Here is a 22727-nt window from a genome sequence, read left to right on the forward strand (position 1 = left end):
AGGATTTGTCCTTCCTACATAATAGGAAATATCACAGGCCACTTGATTGAGTGAAACTAGAAATGCATGGCCATGCTCGAATAAATTGATATGTGATATCATATTCGTTAATTATAGTCTACTCTAGATTCAAGAAACAATATATGGCCTATACAAGTGTGACTATTCTAAGACTTGTGCCTATTCTAAATACAAAGGACAAAATGATGTAATACATAAAAGAGTTAATCACAAAGATGATATGTCGAATCATAATTTCTTGTAACTTAGGTGACAATGATATACTGCTAGATGTCACTAATTGTATGTAATATTAGAATTGTTCTAATAATTACTACTAACGTTACAAGAACCTTCAGGGTCACACCCTAGGATTGAAATGAGCAAAAATGTACAATTTGTTGTATGTTACTAAAATATATCTAGAGTTAAGATATGTATATTTGATATACATATAATTTTAATTATCTCGAATATAGTAAGTAAGCATTAAAAGAATGTAATTTAGATTATAACTCTTTTAATTGGTCTATATAATTTGAAATAATTAAATAAGTTTTTTAAATAAACATTAAAGATTATAATTTAGATTATAAGACTTTAATGTATATTTAATTGAATTAATTAAATAATATTTTATTTATTAATTCTAAATATCTTTAAAAACCCTAAGATATTAGGGTAATGAATATAAAAGGGATGTGTTAGGTCTAGCAGCCGTTTTAACACACACATAATCTTCAGTCGTTTTTCTCAAAAACTGTTTTTGGGAAAACAAATATTGCTCTAAATCAGGTGAGCTGAGTAGAGGCCGAGACATGATTTCGTGGAGGCTTATGATTTGAATCGATCGACGCCACCATTATTCGCTGTTGTTCTTGCTATTTTTCAAGGAACCCGCTGTAAGTATTCGCATCTCTTCCTCTCGATTTCGGTTTTACGTACTTGGATCGCTGGTGAGACCATCGAGTTTTGTTTCCGTTGTGCCATGGAGTGCGTCGACTGTCCCAACGATGTTAGGGTAATGGATATAAAAGGGATGTGTTAGGTCTTGCAGTCATTTTAACACACACAAAATCTTCAGTCATTTTTCTCGAAAACAAGTTTGGGGAAAAATATTGCTCTTAATCGGGTGAACTGAATAGAGGCCGAGACGTGATTTCGTAGAGGCTTATAATTCGAATCGATCGACACCACCATTATTCGATGTTATTCTTGTTGTTTTTCAAGGAACCCGCTGTAAGTATTCGCATCCCTTCCTCCCGATTTTGGTTTTACGTACTTGGATCGCCGGTGAGACCGTCGAGTTTTGTTTCCACTACGCCGTGGGGTGCGACGACAGTCCCAACAGTGGTATCAGAGCCACTTGTACTATACGAATTCGGGTTAAATTCTTGGTTGATGCGATATGTATGAGATGCATGTTCTAGTTTTATCATTTCCTGCAAATATGCATGATATCATTGTTCGAATCGATAATTGCGATGATTAATATGTTAATTTTATTAATCTATTTTTCAAACTATTTTTTACTACAAGGATTTTACGAAATCCATATATCAATTGTTGACATGATGATCCATGGGAGTGCGATAGCAGATCGCGTTTGGTAGTGGAACAAAGGTTGTTCCGATGCAGAAAACCTTCGGGATTGAAAATCTCAAAAGCATGATTCTGTTAAGTGTTATCAAATAGTGAAGTTTTTAACAAAGGCCCATATTAAAATTTTTAACAAATGTGTAACAATGTGTATATATATATGATATGTTTGTTTTGCACAGTGTTTGGCATGCATGGTTATAGCCCTTTGTCAATTTACAATGGTTTTATTTGAAATACGATCTATGAGCCGTGCCTTTCCATATCTCAGTTGTATATCTCTTCTCATCTTACTCCCTCGTATGTAAAATGAGTTTCTTTTAAAATTGTAATCCTATGAAGATTCACAAGGAGCAGAAGAATGGCAAGAAGATACCTAGAGAACAGTCTTAAGCTATAGGGTTTTTTTGTTCTCCCATTGGCTTGGGATGGTCCACCTTAGTCATTGTTTTTGGGCTATAACCATTGCATAGTATTTATTGCTATATCTGTTACATATGCAATGCATCAAATGATAAAATAAGAATAAATATTGATGAGATCAATAAGGGCCTAATATTAAAACGAACAATGATGAGATAATTACGCAAATCCCTCTTTATAATCTAAGTTAACTTAACCGTCCAATATTTACCCTCGTTAAGGCTTCGATTGATATTGTGTGGGCTTTGCCAAAGCATTGACACATAAATCTATCTTGGTTAAACACGAAGAATAAGCAAGTGATAATGACCAGTTGAGATAATGGTAATAACTTAGCTAGGTTATTCTAATAGGATTAGAAACCTAGAGGCTAAATATTTGGATAAGTCATGAGATAACTTGAACAAGAGTTGTTCACCATAAAGGGGAGTTACATGGGATGTAACTAGTAAAGTGTTACTTACCTAAATAATCACTATCCTAAAAGAAAATCCAAAGTTGATTTAGGAAAATGATTTATTATGGATCCTCACCCACTAGAAAAATTTTCATTGAAATTTTCCGAAATTAAAACAAAGAGGATTTTTAATTCTGAAAAAATAGTGGGAGTAATTTGTAAATAAAGACCTATTTATAAATTTTTAATTCAGTAAATTTACTTACTTTAAATATTTCCATTGTTGTAGATTTAATGGCAAACAACATTTTACCACTGCGATCACTCCTTGAGAATGATAAACTTAATGGCATAAACTTCCTTGACTAGTTACGTAATTTGAGAATTATTCTCAAACAAGAAAGGAAGTAATATGTCATTAAAGAACCTATTCTTGATGAACCGACAACTAATGCTTCAAGAGCTGACAAAGACAAATTCAAGAAACATATCGATGATATGTTATATGTTGGTTGTCTAATGCTTGCCACCATGACTCCTGAGCTTCAGAAGTAACATGAGGACATGGTTGCATATGAGATGATTCAAAATCTCAAAAAAAATATATGAAAGGGCAAGCACGTCAAGAGATATATGAGACCTCTAAAGCTCTATTTCAATGCAAAATGGCAGAGGGAACTCTTGTAGGAGCTCATGTCATCAAGATGATGGGCTACATCCAAACGTTGGAAAAGTTGGGATTTCCTCTCAAAGATGAATTAGTTACTGATGTTATCCAGTAATCGTTGCCAAATAGCTTTAGCCAATTTGTCCTTAATTTCAACATGAATGAAATTAACAAGACTTTGCCACAGTTACTTGTCATGTTACGATCTGCTGAAAGTAACATGAAAAGGTTGGACCTAAGCCCATTCTGATGGTCCACAAGGACAAAGGAAAGGGAAAGAAAAAAGTAGTGGCAAAGTCAAAGGGCAATGGTAAACCAAACCAAAAGGGAAAAATGCATTGAAACCCAAAGGGGGAGTTAGCAAGGAATGAAAATGTTACCATTGCGCTAAGACCTGATACTGGAAGAGAAACTGTCCTGTTTACCTTGAAGAGGTTAATAAGGCAAAAGCAAATGGAACGTTTGTTTCAGGTATTTATGTTATTGATGTTAATTTGTCAACATCTACTTCTTGGGTATTAGATACCGGTTGTGGTTCTCATATTTGTACTTTCGTACAAGGTCTGCAAAAGAGAAGGAATCTGGCTAAATGAGATGTGGACCTACGAGTGGGAAATGGAGCAAGAGGTGTTGCATTAGCTATAGGGACATATGTTTTATCTTTTCCTAATGGACTTGATTTAAATTTAGAGGATTGTTATTCTGTGCCTAGTTTGACTAAGAACGTTATTTCTATTTCTTGTTTGGACAAGATTGGTTTTGAGATTATTATTAAGAATAATTGTTGTTCTTTTTATCTCGATAGTATTTTTTATGGTTCAACACAATTGGTTAATGGTCTCTATATTTTGGATCAAGAAAATACCATTTATAACATAAATACTAAGAGATAAAAAACAAATGACTCGAATCAAACTTATCTTTGGCATTGTCTTTTAGGCCATATAAGTGAGAAACACATATCAAAACTCTATAAAGATAGATTCTTAGATTCATTTGTTTTCGAACAATATGATGTATACGAATCTTGCTTGTTGGGGAAAATGACTAAAGCTCCTTTTAATAGTAAAGGTGAGAGAACAAGTGATTTATTGGGGTTAATACATAGTGATGTATGTGAACCAATGAATACACAAGCCAAAGGTGGATTCCATTACTTCATTACTTTCACCAATGAGTATATTTATCTTATGCGCCATAAATCTGAAGCCCTTGAAAAGTTTAAGGAATTTAAAAATGAAGTACAAAATCAACTAGGCAAGATTATTAAGGCACTTCGATCAGATCGAGGTGGAGAATACTTAAGCATAGAGTTTGATGAACTCCTGAAAGAATGTGGGATTGTCTCACAGCTTACACCACTTGGTACACCACAGTGGAATGGAGTTTCTGAAAGAATGAATCGAATAATATTAGACATGATTCGATCGATGATGAGTCATAGTGATATTTTGACTACTTTTTGGGGACATGCAGTTGAAACAACCGCTTTCACACTAAATTATGTTTCATCTAAATCGGTTCAAAAGACACCATATGAGATATGGACTGGGAAACGTCTTAGTGTGTCTTTTATGAAGATTTAGGGTTATGAAGCTTATGTAAAACATCATATGCATGTAAAGATCGAACCTAAATTTCATAAGTGTGTATTTGTTGGATATCCTAAAGAAACTAAGGTATATTCAACACTAATGAGAACAAAGTGTTTGTTGCTCGAACATGAGTTTTTCTCGAAAGAGAATTTCTCTCAAAGAAAGGGAATGGTAGAAATATTGAACTTGGAGAAGTTCAAGAACAAAATATCAATGAACCTGAAGTTGAGCATGTTTCACAAGTTGTTGAGGATCATTCAATAGATTTAGAAACACAACCACTGCGCAGATTCACAAGAGAACGCCGTGCATATGAGATATTTGGATTTCTCGTTATGAAACATGGAGATGTTCTTCATATGGATCAATATGAGCCCATGACTTATCAAGAAGCAGTGTCTAGCCCAGACTATGAGAAATGGCTTGAAGCCATTAGATATGAGATGGACTCCATGTCAGTAGACCAAGTATGGACTTTGGTTGAACCACCTGAAGGGGTCAAACCTATAGGGTATAAATGGGTTTTCAAGAAGAAAACTGACATGGATGGTAATGTACAAACATACAAGGGGTGATTAGCCGCTAAAGGTTTTCGATAAGTTAATGGTGTAGACTAAGACGAAACATTCTCCCCTGTAATTATGTTTAAGTCTATCCGGATCTTGCTCGCAATAGCTGCATTCCATGATTATGAAATATGGCAAATGGACGTCAAAACCGCTTTCCTTAATGGAAATTTTGAAGATGATGTGTATATGACACAACCATAAGGTTTTGTCATTCCAGGAAATGATGGAAAGGTTTGTAAGCTACACAGGACTATTTATGGACTAAAGCAAGCTTCTCGAAGCTGGAATCTTCGTTTCAATGATGCAATCAAAGAGTTTGGTCTTATCAGAAATGAAGATGAGCCTTGTTTCTATAAAAGGCTAGTGGGAGCATTGTTTCTTTCCTAATCTTGTATGTAACGACATACTCATTATAGGAAATGATATACCTACTTTACAGTCTGTTAAGACTTGGTTAGATAGTTGTTTTTCTATGAAAGATTTGGGTGAGGCAGTGTATATCTTAGGAGTTAAGATCTATAGAGATAGATCAAGACGACTTCTAGGTCTGAGTCAAAATACATATATAGACACAGTGCTGAAAAGGTTCAGTATGGAAAAATCCAAGAAAGGAGTTTTGCCTATGAGACATGTCATTTCTCTTTCAAAGAAAATGTGTCCTTCAACTCCACAAGAAAGAAAATGGATGAATAAGATTTCATATGCTTCGGCCATTGGTCCTATCATGTATGCCATGATATGTACTCAACCAGATGTATCGTATGCTTTAAGCATGACGAGTCGGTATCAAGCGAACCCTGGTGAAAATCATTGGGTTACGGTTAAAAATATCTTTTAGTACTTAAGAATAACTAAGGATAAGTTTCTTGTCTATGGAGAGGAGGAAGAGCTTAGTATAAAAGGTTATACTGATGTCAGCTTCCAAACTGACAAGGATGACTCACGATCGTAATCAGGTTTTGTGTTTTTCCTTAATGGAGGTGCTGTGAGCTGGAAAAGTTTGAAGCAAGACATAGTAGCTGATTCTACAACAGAGGCTCAATACATTGCATTCAGTGAAGTAGCAAAAGAGGTTGTTTGGATCAAGAAGTTCATATTGGAATTAGGGGTTGTTCCCAGCATATCAGATGATGTAGAACTCCGTTGTGACAATAATGGAGCCATTGCACAAGCAAAGGAACCTAGATCTCATCAACGATCCAAACATATTCTTAGGCGCTTTCATCTCATTCGAGAGATCATAGATCGAGGAGATGTGGAAATATGTAGGGTACACATGGATGACAACATTACTGCTAGTGGGAGATATGTGAGTGATTGATCTTAGTTTTAATTAGGGAGCAATTCGAGTCAAGTTTTTGCATTAGATGCCTGATTACTCGAATCGATTGCTCGACTTTTAAAATTTATTAATAATAATATTTTCTAAAAAACTTTAGGTTTAATAATTTAGATAAAAATTAGCTTTTAAATTAGTTCTCGACTTTAGAAATTATTGATTTATGTCCCTAAACTTTTAGATCTTTTAGAAATCGATATTTTTAGATCTTGACTTTTTTAGTCCCCGAACTTCGATTAGAACTTTATTATTGACATAATTAAATAGGTTAATTAGAGCCTCCATATTAGGCTTGACTTCACATTTAGTCATTAAATTAGGTGAATTCTTAATTTGGTCCTCGCTTATGCTTGAGATTCCAATTTAATTATTCGAAGCAATATTTATTAAAATTAATTTAAGTTAATATTAGAACCTACACTTTTAAGTTTATGCCTTTAGGTTCATTAATTTTCATAATTTGACACCTTAAGTTAGAAAAAGCCTTAATCTATCCCTAATTTAATTAGGATTAATAAAAATTTGTTTGATTGCATTTTATTTTAAAATCTAAGGACTTATTCTGGAATTAACGGTATATCTCTCGCAAGTATGCTCAGGGAGCGACTACTAGTGGTTCCCAAAATAGGTCAACATCCTTTTCAAAGACCGTATCATGATTTTTAAAATCGAGGCAATATCCGATTATTAGGCACAATAGTTGATCTCCTACACCTATGCTAGGGGATGAATGCTATCGGTCTCAATAAACGGATACCATTTTCAACTTTGAATCCGTAATGATTTTAAAATTAAATAAATATTGAACTCAAAATTACCGATTTTAAATATAGGGTAATCAACTAGGTACCAATTTTTGGGCGCTTGTCGGGGTGCTAATCCTTCCCCATGCGTAATTGACTCCCGAACCCAATTTTTGGATTTTTGCAGAACCTAAAAATCGGTATTTTAATAAAAATAAAATGTGTTATTAAAATCACCCGATTTTCAAGGTGCCCCAATCTCACCTTAAATGATTGGTGGCGACTTCTCACATTTCGAAAATTCTTTTCAAAGAAAAACAGCCGAGTCGGTATCGGTCTTTCCCCGCTCGGACGAAAAACGGTGTCGACACCAAGTTATTAATGTAAAATCCATAAAAGAGATTATAGATTACATGTGAAACAATGCTTAAACGTTGGCAGTGTACTCAGCCTCATTTTTGGGATGCATAGCTTGATCTTGAAGGTTTTGAACCACATCATTTAAAGCATAGTGAATCGGTAAGCTTCCTTGGTTTGTATCCCTAAACTTTATCCCTTTGTTTTGAATAACATAAGGAGCCGACCTGGCTTTCAAAGCATTTTGACGTTTCACATTAGCTGGACCTTGGTGGGAAGTAAGCGGAACCTCACGAGCATTTACTTCTTTTTTGAATGCAACCACTTGGTGGAGGTTGAAGTCTAAGGAAGTCTGCACTTGTTGTCCATCCAGACCTAAGGAGTTGTCGAATATAGGGTTAGAAGTTGAAAGATATCAAGAACCATTACCACTTACCACTTCGGATTGATTTAAATTAAGTCCACTTGAAGATTCGGAACTTTGCCATGGAGTCCACGTGCATTATCTTCAGTCCTGGTATGAATTGAATCAAAGCGAGCAAAGGGCTTCACCGGAACAGTCTGCTTTGATTTAGGCGATGCAGAATTCTTTTTTGATTTCCCCTGGGATGGTGCCACGCAACCATGATTACCAGCGAAGGATTGAGAGTATAACCTAGTGTTATTATTGATTGAAAGGGAGGGGTTAGTACATTCAAACTGGATATTTCCCCCATGATATTAATAGCATTGGACGTGGAAAGGGAATTAAAATTCGGTTCTCTATTTCGAGCACCATTAGATAGAGGAACTTTTCATTTTCTATGACAGTTGTCATTTAAAATCTCAAACCCTGATCTGATTTCCATATTATTCATGATTTTCTCTGATTTTTTTGTTGTTGAATTTTGATGTCATATGCGCTGCCGTTCAACTATCATCCATGGGCCATAATGGCTAGATTCCAACAAATTCACATTGTTAACAGGTTGTTCTTTGGTCTGCAGCGTTGACATGGAACCTTCCACCGCTTGATTGCTATGGCCAGAATTTTGGATAGCATCCTGTCCCACATGAAAAACAAACATTTGGAAGATTTTCATACTCCACCACCTAAATCTTCTCACCAACGACCACTTTGGAAATTAGCGGCTTCAGGATATCCACGTAGACAACAACTCTGGAAAACCTACGCATATGGCTGGTTTCATGGTGAAAGTATAATCGAGCCACCTTGCCTACGAGACTAGCGATATTACTAAGTATCTTCTTGTTGTAAAGATACTCAGGTATGCCAAGAAAACGAATCCAAGCGATTACCACGTTGGATAAGGTTGTGATTTGCTAAAGTTCATCGACCAAGGTTGTACGGTAAGATACTATCCATAAATAATCCAAGGACCCTCAGCGAAGACCTTGATGTAATCCTCGTCATTCTAAAATCTAGTGAGGAAATAGCCATTCTCAAGATCCATGAGAGTGAAAAGTATGGTTGGCTTCCATAGAGTATGGGTTTTATTGATAAGAGCATTCAAACCAATGTTTCTTCCTAAAAGTTTCAGGACAACCTTGCGAGCCACACTCTATTCCATCTGTTTATACACTCAATTAGAAATCTTAATGGATGGAAGACCAAAACGAGTACCTTTGATGATATCTTCATCCGAGATATCAAACTCATCGCTCATAGGGCCTCCAGAATTTCTATTCATATTATCTACAGCCGGAGTACCAGCTTGAGCCGCAACATAGGAGGTCACAAGAGGCAATGGATCAGCTATGATCATCTTAGTATCTTGGACAGAAACCTCCTCCTCCGGTGGCTTAAAACGAACTATTTTGGTGACATCGAGTTGCTCTGGTGGGTCGCGAGGGGAGTCCATTCCGAACAGCCAATTGAGTATTTTGTTAAAACGAAGTTGATATATATTGCTTTTCCCTTTTTTTTTACCTTTTCATCGTTCAAAAACGAAAGAAAATATTCCAGTTTTTTGCATAAATTTACTCCAAGATTTAAATGGCCTTAGATACTTAAATACCAGGTACAAAAAAATGAAATGTAAAAATTAGGTGGTAAATTCAAAAGTTTTTAAAATTGAAAGAGAAAAATGTAATTTACCCATTTTAAAGCTAGCCATGACAAATGATCTAATTACATATATGACTAGGATTCAATTACATAGTGTAAAACTAAAAAGTTTTACACCATTTTAAGATCATTGGATGAGGAGAAATCAAATGTTTAGATTAACAGTAAGATATAAGAAGATATTAATTGAGAGAAAAATGAGTTGATCTCAACTTTTGATTTACTCTCATTTATGATCTTAAAAGAGTGTAAAACTAAACGTTTTAAATTAGATGCAAGTAAATCTTAGCATATATATATATATATATATATATAATCTTCTATTTAAAAGTAGATTTATTCAATAAATAGAATAAAATTAGATCAAATTTATAAAATAGAAAAATTCATTCATGGTTCAAATCATTTTGATCTATCGAACATAAAAGATCGTTTAAATATTAAAATTTATTTTATATTAATATATATTTTTCATAATTAAATCAAGGAAATGACAATCAATATATTTGGGACTAAATTTATCAAAGTAGATAGACGGGGAACATCAGAATTCTTTGGCTAAATTATATATTTAGTCATCAACTTATTTTTATAATTCTATTTTTGTCATTTAATTATTTTTAAAATCATAAGTGACCAATGATGGACCGAAACGAAAGCAGATGGCAACATTCACCCCTAATTTTTAATTTTTATATATTTTTTCGTATTTTAGATAAAATTTTATTTTTTATCTCTTAAAATTTTATTAGTTCATCATCCCTTAAAACTTTATGAATTATCCTCTCTAACATAAAATTATTCTATGTTCTTATACCTAACGTTATTTTTTGTTCTATTTTGGTTATCTATCATTTAAAAAAAAGAATTTATACATGATATTTTTTTAATTTTTTCAGTAATGACATGATATTATATTATGATAAGACATCAACATCGCTGTTAATTTTTTAACAATGGGTGACCAAAACATAATGTTAGTTATGATTTTGAAAAAAATAGTTAAGTGACTTAAATAAACTACAATAATAGATAAGTGACTAAATGTCCAATTTACCCTAATTGCTTTCCACAATAAATCATGGGTTAGGCTTCCAAGGTGGACAAACAAACAATCAATTATTTTGGTTTCGGAAGAAAATAAAATAGAAAAATCATAGTTGGAACAACTTGAAATTGCTGCGCTGCTTTAACTCTTAGTGATTGTCCGTATCTCTCATAACAACTTGACTTTTTTATTTTTCAGATTCTTTTGGTCACCAATGCTAAAACATTAAATTATTATTAATATATAATGTAATATTATTTCACTATAGCATTACTTCCATTTTTCTCATTAAGATCCTTAAAAAAGACAATTGATAAATCTTGCAAGCAAAGTTAAATTTCCCTTATACATAATGATATACATACAAATACAATTAATACTACTATCAAAATCTAATTGTAATTTTACTATGTACTGTATTAATTACATTTAATTATAATCCTGAAAATATATTAATTTATAATATAATTTTAATTTAAAATATAAAATGAATTATATTAAAGTTTATATATTATACCAACTGGAATTGGTTCAAATGTTAAGCAGTTCGCTTAAGCAGATCTCAAATTTGTGTCTTTATGCATGTAGAAAATTCTCGTTGGGAGATTGATCTACCAAAACTATGTATACGACATAAGTTGGTTCAAATTAGTTTGAACAAAGCTTTTTGTATGTTGTCAAATTTATTTAAGATATATTAAAAAATATGTAAAATATCATATACAATGGCAGATTAAAAAATATTTTTTAGAGTATGCACACATATGTTAATAGCATAAACTTTTTAAATGAGATGGGTACAAATAAAATTTCAGGATGGACACCGCTTGTAAAATAAGTAACTAATCAAAGAAAACTCAAATTTCATAGTAAGCACAAAAAATTTTAAGGTGAATACCACCAATAAAATAATTAACTAATATAAGAGAATTTAAATTTTAAGATAGGTAGGTGGTCACTGATAAGTGCTTAATTTAGTCAACATTTTTCTTTACTCCTTAATCATTGGTTTTTGTGGCTTAATTATTCGTTTTCATTTATTTTCTGTGCAGGACGTTAGATTCTGGAAATTGCACTAAAAGGACTGAATTCTGTAGTTTTTTTATTTTCGGAATCGAAGCTGAACTAGTGGGCATGAATTCGAGCATGAAACATCCAACGAGGCGATGACATCTGTACCTTCTAGAAGATCCAATCATCGTTTCTATAAGAACGAATGAATTGGCAACTCGTTTCTGGAATTCGGATTTGAATTAAACTCAAGTTTTAGGATAATATTTTAAATATCATATTTTATTTTTGTTTTAGATATTTTAGTTTAAATAGATTTTAGTATTTTAATTAAGTTTTAGGATATTATTTTTATATTTTATCTTTCTTTTAGGTATTTTAGTTTAAATAGGTTTTAGTATTTTAATTAAGTTTTAGGATGTTATTTTTATATTTTATCTTTGTTTTAAGTATTTTAGTTTAAATAGTTTTAAGTGTTTAGTTAGGATTTAATATGTTTTAGCTTGTTTTTAGGAATTTGAAGGCTATAAATACCCTCTAAGGGAAAACCTAGAAATATATTTCTCACATCTGAGAATAAAATCTTCTTTTTCTCTCTAGCTTTCTCTCTATTTTCCGTATACTTTTCAATTATGCTAAGTATGACTTTGGTCATGCTTAGCTAATTTTCTCTCAAGTCGAAAACAGAAGCGAATGCTCAATTCCAAATGTGAGAATTGTAAGGTACTTAAATCGCTTCGGATTTTTCTCTTTGTTTTCTGAGCTTACTTTTCAAATCAAAATGATTTCGACATTGGTCTGGATATTTTTATGGTTAACGTTTGAAGAAGGATTTGTTTATTAAAGTATATTCAACTTCCCGAGAACACACTTGAAAAAAATTGTTTGCTAAAAGGAAACTGAGATCGAAATCAGTTGTTGTTGAAATGACACAATTCGAGTTGGTAGCGAAGAATTGTCCTTGTAAGCCGACATGAATCTTGAAGTAAAAATATGTTTCGATGATCCAAGGAATTTGAGGCGAAGCTGAAGTCTGAGGTTGCTTTCACAATAAGTTTTCATTATCCTAATTCAGTTATTTTATTTATTTGTTTATTTAATTTTTATTATTCTTTAAATAATTTAAAACCCCTTTTATCTTTATTATTATTATTATTTATTATTTTATTATTTTATTATTTCCCTTTTTATTTATTATTATCTATTTTATTTTATTAAATCATTTCAACTTTACTTGGAACTCTATCTCTTGCTAAAATCAAGAAACAACTTTACTAAATCACAAAAACCAAAGTTTTTGTGGATCGACACTGCTTCTCTATACTACCTTTTCCTTTCTATTTAAGAAGTCGGAATTATTTTGATAACAAAACGACAATTATCAACTTGGCACCGTTGCGGGGGACTAACTTCAAGTACTGATTTATTTTTTCTAGTTTTTTATTTATGACCAGAAGAAACCAGGTGAATTAGTAGATCTAGATTCGGAGATCAAAGCACGAGCATGAAGAATTCACTCACAAACACTTTGAGAAAAGAGAAAAAGATAAGAAAAACAAGAGCAGAGTTCAGAAGTAGAATCAAATCCAGAGACAGACTCTGAAGCATACGCATACAACATCCCGATGGCAAAAGAAGAACAAACAATTCGAGAGCTAGCCATAGCACCTATCACTCAGAACTCATTCATCTTCTTCCCACTTTCCACGGCTTTCTCACTGAAAATTCGTACAAACACTTGTTGGAATTAAAGACAGAACTCATTCATCTTCTTCCCACTTTCCACAGCTTTCTCACTGAAAATTCGTACAAACACTTGTTGGAATTCCACATGGTTTGCACTAGCATAAAACCACAGGGAGTTACCGAGGATCAAATTAAATTGAGAGCTTTCCCTTTCTCTTTAGTCGACTTGGCTAAAGATTGATTATTTTATTTACCTCCAACTTCAGTTAATTCATGGGCAGACATGAATCAAAATTTTCTTGACAAGTTCTTTCCAGCGACTAAAGCAAGCGAGTTACGAAGTACCATTCTTTTCATTCAACAAAAGACCGAAGAAAGTCTTTATGACTATTGGGAAAGATTTAAAAAACTTTGTGCACGTTGTCCGCAACACAGATTAAGTAAACGTTACTTCAATACTTTCATGAAGGCCTTTTACCAATGGAGATGAAAATGGTGGATACCGCCAGTGGAGGAGCATTAGTGAACATGACCCCAACAACAACAAGGGAATTGATTTCAACAATGGGAGCCAACTCTCAATAGTTTTCAAGTGAACCTAGCTAATGCAGCAAATCAAATACTAACTTATCCTCCTCAACAGCAAATGCAAAAAAAATCATTGGAGGAACTCATAGGGAAGTTATCAATTTCACAAGAAAAGTTCATTGCATCCCAGGAAAAATTCCAAAGCCGAACCGAAACACATCTTCAAGAGTTAGATAACCAAGTAAGCCGACTAGCTCAAACTATGGGAAAATTAGAATCACAAGGAAGACTACCTTCTCAAACGGAGTTAAATCCAAGAAAGAATGTTAGTGCACTCACACTCCGAAGTGGAAACGTTATCTCACCCGAAGTTCCAGTAGAAAAAGTCACACATTAGGAAGAACAAGAGGACACGCCGCCTTCAGAAATACAAGATTCGTCTCTTTCTCTTTCTTCTCATGAAATCACGTCACCACCCTTCCCATCAAGGTTGATGAAGCGTGATAAAAGAGATGAAGAAAAGGAGTCTTAGAGGTGTTCGAAAAAGTTCAAGTCAACATAGCTCTTCTTGAAGTAATTCGACAAGTACCAAGATATGCTCGACTTTTAAAAGAACTTTGCACTACAAAGAGGAAATTAATGGCGCACAAAAAGGTAAATTTAAGAGAACATATCTCTGCAATTTTTCAACGAAAGCTCCCACCAAAGATAAAGGATCAAGGTATGTTTGTTATACCTTTCAAAATAGGTGATTTTAAAATTAAACGTGCAATGTGTGACTTAGGAGTTTCAATCAATGTTATGCCATTTTCTATTTATAAAATGATTACTAACGAGCCTTTGAAGGAAACAGGAATAATCATACAATTGGTTGATCAATCTGTGATCTATATAGTGGGAGTAATGGAAAACGCCTTAGTAAAGGTTGATGTATTACTTTTGTCCTGCAGATTTCTATGTCATTAACATGAAACATGATAGTTCGGATTCTTATTCCAAGGTACTCTTAGGCCAACCCTTCCTAAGAACATCACATACAAAGATCTATGTTAGAAGTGGTATACTGACAATGAAATTTGATGGTGAGATCATTGAATTTGATGTTTATAAAGCAATGAAATGCCCTGATCATGTTGAAAAATTAATTTTGTTGATATTATAGATCCTTTAATTGATGAATATATTGAATCTAAGTTTTCTTATAATCTTTTTAAGGATCATGAACCTTGTCACGAAGAGGAAGAAAGAGTGTTTGAAAATATTAATTCAATCAATTCTGATTTATCTTTATCTTCATCTAAAACTAAAATTTTACCTTCTGTTTTGCAGGCACCAAGGTAGAATTGAAGCAATTTCCGGAACATTTTAAATATGCCTTTTTGGGCGAAAATGGAACCTTACCAGTGGTCATCTCAAGTAAATTGTCCGAAGGAGAAGAGGAAGCTTTGGCAGCAGTGTTGCGCTCTCACAAAAAGCCATAGGATGGACCATTGCTGACATTAAAGGATTAAGTCCCCCGAATTGCATGCACAAGATCAAAGTAGAAGAAGGAGCAAAGACATCACAAGAAGGACAACACCGATTAAATCCACCGATGATGGTAGTAGTGAAGAAGGAAATTCAGAAACTCCTTGATGCTGATGTAATCTATCCAATATCATATAGTAATTGGGTAAGTTCGATTCATGTGGTTCCCAAGAAAACGGGAGTCACAGTGATCGAAAATCAAGAAGGGGAGTTAGTGCCAACAAGAGTTCAAAATGGATGGCGAGTTTGTATTGATTACAGGAAGTTGAACTCTCTTACTCTAAAAGATCATTTTCCTCTTCTTTTTATAGACCAAATGATTGAAAGATTAGTTAGGAAAACTCATTATTGTTGCCTTGATGGTTTTTCAGGTTTTTTCCAAATCCAGTAGCGCTAGAGGATCAAGAAAAAAAATGAATTTTACTTGTCCCTTCGGTTCATTTGCATATAGACGAATGTCTTTTGGTCTTTGTAACGCATCGACCACCTTTCAAAGATGCATGTTAAGTATATTTTTTGACTATGTGGAGAAAGGAATTGAAGTCTTTATGGACGACTTCACGGTTTATGGTAACTCTTTAAATGAAAGTCTTGATAATTTAACTAATTTGCTTAAAATATGCTTAGAATATAACCTTGTTTTGAATTATGAAAAGTGTCATTTTATGGTTGATAAAGGTTTAATTTTAGGTCATATTGTTTCCTCACAAGGGATTGTGTTTGATAAAGCTAAAACATATGTTATACGCTCACTTTCTTACCCCACAACTGTGAGAGAAATTCGTTCTTTTCTTGGCCATACAAGATTTTACCGTAGGTTTATTAAGGACTTTTCAAAGATAGCACAACCTTTATGCAATCTACTTCAAAAGGATAAAGACTTTGACTTTAATTCAAAATGCAAGGAGTCCTTCGATTCATTAAAGGAAAAGCTTATTTTAGCTCCAATTGTTTAGCCGTCAGATTGGAATTATCCCTTTGAACTTATGTGTGACGCATCAGATACTAGCGTTGTTGTCGTTCTTGCCCAAAAAATAGGGAAAGAACCATATGTCATAGCCTATGCATCCTGAACTTTGGACTTGCCTCAGAAAAATTATTCGACTATGGAAAAAGAACTTTTCGCTATAATGTTTGCTTTAAAAAAATTTAGATCTTATTTGCTTGGCACTAAAATTATTGTTTTTTCTGACCATGCAGCTATAAGGTATTTGATAAGCAAAAAGGAAGCAAAACCAAGGCTTATCAGATGGATCCTGCTTTTACAATAATTTAACTTAGAAATCAAAGACAAAAAGGGATGCGAAAATCTGGTAGCGGATTACTTGAGTCGAATTCCCCTTTCCACATCCGACCCACCACTTAGAGAATAATTTCTTGAAGAAAAATTGATGGTGGCGTAAAGCATAACTCCATGGTTTGTGGACATGGTTAATTATTTGGCCACAGTTAAGTTACCATTAGATTTTCCGAGAGCTGAAATCAATTGAATTAAACGAGAATTCTGATATTATATTTGGGACGATCCTTATTTATGGAAGCACTGCTCGGATCAAGTAACTCGACGATGTATTGTTGAAAGTGAGGTAAATTCAATTTTGCATTTTTGTCATTCTTACTCTTGCAGTGGTCATTTTGGGCAAAAACGTACAGCCCATAAAATTCTTGAATGTGGTTTCTATTGGCCTAACATCTTTCAGGATTCTTATTTTTTGTAAAACTTGTGAAAGATGTCAACGTACAGGTAATTTAGGCCATATGAATGAAATATCGCTTAATTCTATACAAGTTTGTGAAATTTTTTATGTTTGGGGAATCGATTGTATGGGTCCTTTTACTTCTTCATTTGGAAAAACTTATATTATTTTAGCTGTAGATTATGTATATAAATGGGTGGAAGCTAATGTCACTCGGAATAATGATGCTAAAACTAAAGTTAATTTTTTGAAAAATATTTTTTTTAGGTTTTGCATGCCACGGGCTATAATAAGCGACAGAGGAACACATTTCATAAACCGAGTGATTGAGTCACTAATGAAGAAATTTTGAGTAACTCAAAGAATTGCTACCGCTTACCATCCACAAACAAATGGACATGCAAAAGCCTCAAATCGAGAAATTAAAACAATTCTTGAGAAAATTGTTAAACCGGACATAAAGGATCGGAGTTTAAAATTAACAGATGTACTTTGGGCATATCGAACTGCTTATAAAGGTCACATTGGGATGTCACCATACAGGTTTGTTTTCGGTAAACCATGCCATTTACCAGTTGAGTTAAAACATCGTGCTTATTGGGTCGTTAAACAATGTAACATGGACATGGATGCAATTGGTGAAGCTCGGAAATTACACATTCAAGAACTTGAGGAAATCTGAAGAAATGCCTATGATAATGCTCGGATATTTAAAGAAAAAACAAAAGAATTTCACGATAGTAGAATTTCTTTTAAAACTTTTTTTGTCGTTCAAAAGGTTTTTTTTAACTCCAAATTTAAATTTTTTTGCAGGAAAGCTCAAATCAAAATGGCTCGGACCATTTACAGTAACTCAAGTATTTCCTCACGGTGCTGTTGAAGTTGAAGATAACTCAAGAGTTCGATTTAAAATTAACGGTCAAAGATTGAAGCCATATTATGAAAATGCTCTGGTTGGTCTAATCGATTAAATTAATTTAGAGGAACCCACACTTTGAAAAATCAGGTCGTCGAGCTAACGACGTTAAACAAAAGCGCTTGATGAAAGGCAACCCATTTCGTTCTATTTTTTATTTTATTTCATTTTATTTTCGTTTTATTTTTATTTTATTTTTCAGCAAACTTTATTTTCATTCTATAAATTTTATTTTAATTTATTTTATTTTATTTTTCTCTGAAAAAATCTGAATTATGATCGAATATTTAACGAAAAAAACAGTGCAGAAAAACTGACTTGGTTCGAACTGTGCAGAAAAATTAGAACAACAGTGCATAAAAAACTGATTTGGTTCGAACAGTGCAGAAAAATACATAACAGATTCGAACAATGCAGTGCTGAAAAAAAATTGGTTCAAACTGTACAGAAAAGCTCGAACAGAACAGTGTAGTATCAGACATTCTACTCTACAACAGCTCGTCTCGACGTGGCCGCGGTCACCACTAGATTTGGGAGTATTTTTTTCCCTCTCTTTGTTTTTCAATTTGATATACGTTTTGGGACAAAACAAAATAAGTGAGGGGGAAAGGAAAAGCATGTCGTCAAATTTTTCCTTGACTTGTTTGATTGTTTGAAATTAAGTTGTTTTGATATTGATATGTTAGGATCGTTGGTTACTAGTCTTGAATTTCGCTTTATACTCTTGCTTCCTTTTGGATTATGACCATGTTTTTAACCGAATTTAATTTGCATGATTGGTGATTGATATAGCTAGTGAATTTTTTGTTGAGTATTGATATTTCATGTTTATATCGATAGAGATGAACTTAACTCAATACACATAAACTTTTCTTGTGATATTTGAGCCTAACGAGAATACATTTTCGTTCTTGCTCATTGTTTGACTTGTGTGTGCCGAACTAATTAGGATGTTCTAGAACTTGTAATCACAATGCATATCGAGACTACATGTTGAACGTAATGTTTTAATGTGATAGGGGCACCTAGGATAAACCCACTTTTCCCAAAAAGTCTACCCGTTTATATATACATTAGCGAACCACATTTGAGCTTATTTCATTTTCTTTGTTTTACACCTCATAATTAAACCTGAAGCCTTTCTTTTTATTTTTCTTCTCTTTTCACACCCTTGTCGAGGCTTGAGATCTTATATCATAGTTGTTCCGCGAAAAAGAAAAAAATGAAAAAAAAATCAATTTTTTGAAAAAAAATTGAAAAAGGTTGTTCATTGTTTCGAACAGCAGAAAAAAAAAGAAAAAAAAACAGACCTTTTGTTCAAAAAAAGGGGAAGGAAAAATCGATCGCTTCAATTATCTTTCATCTATTCTTTTTCCTTGTTTTGTTCTTCATTGCGCTTCATGTTAATTCGTGAATTGTTCTTAATTATTTTGATCTCTTGTTTCAGTATTTTAAACCTTCTTTTTGGCCTTTTTCCTACCCTAACGTAAGCCCCATTACACCTTGTTTAAAGACTCCTTGATTATTGCATTATGTTCATTTTTTGTAGTGGAGACTTGATTGAATTCCAAGCCTATGGTAATATTTTGGTTAGTTTCGGTTTGAGCAATTTCATTTACCCCAAACACTTTGAGCTGATATGTGTGAATCTTTGTGAGGTATTGAGTCATGTTTCATTGAAGTCGGTAATTAATTGGGATATCTTGCTTACTTTAAATTTTCTTGGTTGTATCTTTGCTTGATTGTTACTTGAATTCGGCAAATATCATGAACTTAGTTTGATTGGAAGTTTAAGGGATAACATGAAATTGAAGATGACAACTTATAATTTTGATATGTTAATTGATGAATGCTTGAGGACAAGCATTTAATAAGTGAGGGGGAATTTGATAAGTTCTTAATTTAGTCAACATTTTTCTTTTAAATTACTCCTTAATCATTGGTTTTTGTGGCTTAATTGTTCGTTTTCATTCATTTTCTATGCAGGACGTTAGATTCTGGAAATTACACTAAAAGGATGGAATTCTGCAGTTTTTTTTATTTTCAGAATCGAAGTTGAACCAGTGGGCATGAATTCGGGCATGAAACATCTGACGAGGCGATGACGTCAGCACCTTTAGAATATCCAGTCAGCGTTTCTAGAATAACGAATGAATTGGCCACACGTTTCTGGAATTCATATTTGAATTAAACTCAAGTTTTAGGATAATATTTTAAATATCATATTTTATCTTTGTTTTAGTTATTTTAGTTTAAATAGATTTTAGTAATTTAATTAATTTTTAGGATATTATTTTTATATTTTATCTTTGTTTTAGGTATTTTAGTTTAAATAGATTTTAGTATTTTAAATAAGTTTTCGGATATTATTTTTATATTTTATCTTTGTTTTAGGTATTTTAGTTTAAATAAGTTTTAGTATTTTAATTAAGTTTAAGATATTATTTTTATATTTTATCTTTGTTTTAAGTATTTTAGTTTAAATAGTTTTAAGTGTTTTAATTAGGATTTAAGATGTTTTAGTTTTTTTAGGAATTTGAAGGCTATAAATACCCTCTAAGGGTAAGCCTAGAAACTTATCTCTCACATCTGAGAATAAAATCTTCTTTTTCTCTCTAGCTTTCTCTCTATTTTTCGCATACTTTTCAATTATGCTAAGTATGACTTTGGTCATGCTTAGCTAATTTTCTCTCAAGCCGAAGACTGAAGTGAAGGCACAATTCCAAATGTGAGAATTGTAAGGTACTTAAATCGCTTCAGATTTTTCTCTTTGTTTTCTGAGCTTACTTTACAATCAAAACGATTTCGACATTGGTCCAAATATTGTTATGGTTAACGTTTGAAGAAGGATTTGCTTATTGAAGTAAATTCAACTTCCCGAGAACACACTTGGCAAAATTGTTTGCTAAGAGGAAACTGAGATCGGAATCAGTTGTTGTTGAAACGACATAATCCGAGTTGGCAGCGAAGAATTGTCCTTGTAAACGACATGAATCTTGAAGTAAAAATATATTTCGATGATCCGAGGAATTTGAGGCGAAGCTGAAGTCTGAGGCTGATTTCACAATAAGTTTTATTTATTCTAATTCAGTTATTTTATTTTTTTGTTTATTTAATTTTTATTTTCCTTTAAATAATTTAAAACACCTTTTATCTTTATTATTATTATTATTTATTATTATTTTATTATTTCCCTATTTATTTATTATTATCTATTTTATTAAATCTTTTCAATTTTACCTGGAACTCTATCTCTTCCTAAAATCAAGAAATAGTTTTATTAAATCACAAAAATCATAATCCATGTGGATCGACTCTGTTTCTCTATACTACATTTTTTTTCTATTTAAGAAGACGAAATTATTTTGATAACAAAACGAGGGTTATCAGTCACCCTCACCAAAACACGTAGCAATGATTACATTATTGATTAATTAATTTAATAATGTCGTAATTATTTATTAACTAAATTTCTACTTTTTTACACCGACATGGAGATTAATTAATTTAATAGTGTATTGTGGAATCTCAAGTCATAAACCATTGATTCAAGAAAAAATTAATTACATTATTGGTTATAAAAAATAGGATAATGCATGCATAATTCGAATTCATTTGTAGCTTTGCAAGGTTTAGTGAGGAACAAAATCTTCAGGAAAATAAATATACTTAAACGTAGTTAATTTTAATATGAAAAAAAATTAAAAATGTTCTACACAAATTTATTATAAAATATCAATTATTCTATGTTGTGTCAAAATTTTTACTATGAGTGAGCAAGTGACATTAATATTCTCTTTGACAATTGAATTTATGTATAGAATAATTATATATATATATATATATATATATATATATATATATATGATTACTAAATGTAATAATATTTTTGTTTAATATATTACTAAATTTGATATGTGCTTTAATTGACACTTATTATCAACATCACCACCTTTGGGTATATACGGGATGCTTCTTATTGGCCACTTATTCCATATATACGTATAAAACAATTTCATAACTTTTTATAAAAAAGAGACAAAATAAGCATAAAGATATTGTTTATAAAATGTTGGTTCTTCTTTCTAAATGATGGATGGGTAGAATCTCTATCACATGAGATTTATGTGAAGGATGAGTTTTTGGCCGCCCAATCATGTTGGCCTATGAAGTGATTCCTTCGCTTCCTATGTAAGCCACTTTCACTCGACTTAAATACACACATTTATGTTAGTACAATGGATATATTTATGAGAGAAATAAACTTATGAAATTTAATTACTAGTTTGAGTATGAATATTTAGAACGTGAATAGTTAGTAAAAAGGGTAAATTATGTGTTTAGAATGTCATCGGTTTAACCATTTTCATTTCACGCTCTATATTTTTGTTCATTTTTAGTCCAATAACATTTTACTACCACCCAGTTAAAGTGGTTTCACAAGGAACAGTGAAGCATCTCAACCAAAGTCTGGCTCATCGTTCTCGACCGGCCGGTTCAATCGAGAACCGCTGTCTGATCCGGTTCATTCTACACCGGTTAAACCGCTACTAGTGA

This window comes from Hibiscus syriacus, unplaced genomic scaffold (genome assembly GCF_006381635.1).
Source record: "Hibiscus syriacus cultivar Baekdansim isolate YM2019G1 unplaced genomic scaffold, ASM638163v2 tig00110890_pilon, whole genome shotgun sequence".
Classification (NCBI taxonomy): Eukaryota; Viridiplantae; Streptophyta; class Magnoliopsida; order Malvales; family Malvaceae; genus Hibiscus; species Hibiscus syriacus.